The sequence below is a fragment of the Rissa tridactyla genome, unplaced genomic scaffold (assembly GCF_028500815.1).
Source record: "Rissa tridactyla isolate bRisTri1 unplaced genomic scaffold, bRisTri1.patW.cur.20221130 scaffold_63, whole genome shotgun sequence".
NCBI classification, from domain to species: Eukaryota; Metazoa; Chordata; class Aves; order Charadriiformes; family Laridae; genus Rissa; species Rissa tridactyla.
The window spans coordinates 489,675-491,913 of record NW_026529841.1 but is presented as its reverse complement, the minus strand read 5'-3'; positions in this window follow the sequence as shown (position 1 = coordinate 491,913).

Here is a 2,239-nt window from a genome sequence, read left to right as displayed (position 1 = left end):
AAGTCGCCGTGAAAGGCGGCGGGCAGCGGGGCTCCTCCCCGGTGGGCAGAGCCAGCGCTCTTGGGGCTCGCCGCGGGCCGGGACGTAGTATCCCGTTTTACAGGAGGGAGCGGTGAGTCGCCTCCGCAGAAGGGCTTTAGCGAGCGTCCGCGGCGCTGTCCGGCTCCCGCGGAGGCAGGGCGAAGAGCGGCGGCGGCCGCCGCCGCCACTGGAACGCGCACGGCTGGGGAAGAAGGGGTCGGGCGGCGGCGGCGGCTTCCCAGCGCCCGAAGGGTCCGCTGACGGTGCGGGAGATGACGGGCGTCCGCTGACGGCGGGTTGCCGGGGAGAGCGCGGGCAGGCAGTGCGTGGTAAGCGGAGCTGGTGGCGCGGGGTGGGGGGGGCGGCGGCGGCGGCGCTTTCCTCTCCTCCGCCGCCTGAGCCGGCTCGGGCAGGAGGAGGGAAGCGGTGGGCCGGCGAGTGGGCGGGAGGCTGTGGAGGGGGGCTCCCGCTGCCTTGCGCGCGGGGCTGGGGCGGAGCGGCAAAAGGGACCGCCGGCGCTGCGGTTTATGGGTGCGCGGTGCCCACATCGCCCCTGAGGCGGAGGCTCCGGCGGTGCACGGCCAGAGGGGTGACTGCTGTCCGTGAGCGTTCCCAGGCCTCCCCCACGGTGCCGGGAGAGAGGGGAGTCGTCCTCCCCGTGGCTCGGCTCTCCCCGTCCGGGCTGGGCTGGGCTGGGCTGGGCTGGGCTGGGGGACACTTGCGGTGTGACAGGAGGGTGAGGGCTGTCGCCCCACCGTTTCCATCCCTCCCCCCGCGTTTCAGGCCACTCCGGAGCCGGGAAGAGCTCGTACCCCTCGTCTTTGAACCTCCGCAGCCCGGGTAGACCGGTCGGCCTGTTCTCCAGCCCCACAAACCGGCCCCCCCCCCCCCCGCCCCAAAGCCGTGCCGGGTAGACCTGGCAGATTGAGCGGAGATTGATTTTGTGGGCGTTTTCTTTGTTGTTTTTTTCCTCTCCTCCGTTGGTGTGTAGTCCTCCTCCGCCCCCGCCCCCCCCCCATTACCTGGCTTCGATTCTGTTTCTCGCCGTGCGAAGGAGGGCGGGTGACTTCAGCCGGGCCTGTGACCCGCTCGTCTTCCGGCAGCCCCCCCGGCCCGCGCCCTAGCCGCTGGAACCGGGCCCCGGGAGCCCAGGTCTCACCCCACGCGGCGGCGGCGGCGGCGGTGGGGCGGCAGCAGCAGCAGCTGCTTTCCCAAGGACGGGTGCCACGGGCAGAAGAGCGGCCCGAGGGCCTCCTCCCCCCCCCCCCCCCGACAGGCACAGGTGCAGGCCGGGCAAGGACGCGGCCCAGCGAGCCGGCTGTAACAGAGAAGGCGGCGTTCTGGAGAGCGTTACAAATCCTTTGCATCTCTTTCGGGCGTGCACCGTGCACCCCCGAAACACACCCGCCCCCCCCCCCCCCCCCCCCCCGGCCCTCCTCAGTCCACCCTCCACACCCCCAAGACCCCGTCTGCCACCTCGCGCACACGTGCGCGCAACACAGACGCGCCGACGCAGACGAGCGCCCCCCCCCCACCTCCCAGGCCAAGACCCCTCACGAGTGGCAGACACGGGCACACACCCAGCCCACCCACACCCACCCCGCGCCGCCCCACGGCCGCCCCACAACTCACCCACAGGCAGGGACCCGACTGACCCTCAAGGACCACACAGGCCTCCGGGACCCCTCTACCCGCCAAGGCAGCCAGGCATCTGGGTCACATCTGCCCCACAAGTACTGCACCCGCGCTGCCCCATCGCTGCCCCGCAAGTTCTCCCCGAGGAATGGCGGGCCTCAGGGCCCGCCGTCTCCCCCCAGGGAAGACAGGCCTGCGGGTGCCCCCGGCCCCACAGCTTCCCCACCAGTGCCCCACAGCAGCCTTGCAAGTGCTCCCCGAGGAACAGCAGGCTTCTGGGTCACATCTGCCCCACAAGTACTGCCCCCACGGCTGCCCCACGGCCGCCCCGCAAGCGCTCCCCGAGGAACCGCAGGCCTCTGGGCCTGCCGTCTCCCCCCAGGGAAGACAGGCCTGCGGGTGCCCCCGGCCCCACAGCTTCCCCACCAGTGCCCCACAGCAGCCTTGCAAGTGCTCCCCGAGGAACAGCAGGCTTCTGGGTCACATCTGCCCCACAAGTACTGCCCCCACGGCTGCCCCACGGCCGCCCCGCAAGCGCTCCCCGAGGAACCGCAGGCCTCTGGGCCTGCCGTCTCCCCCCAGG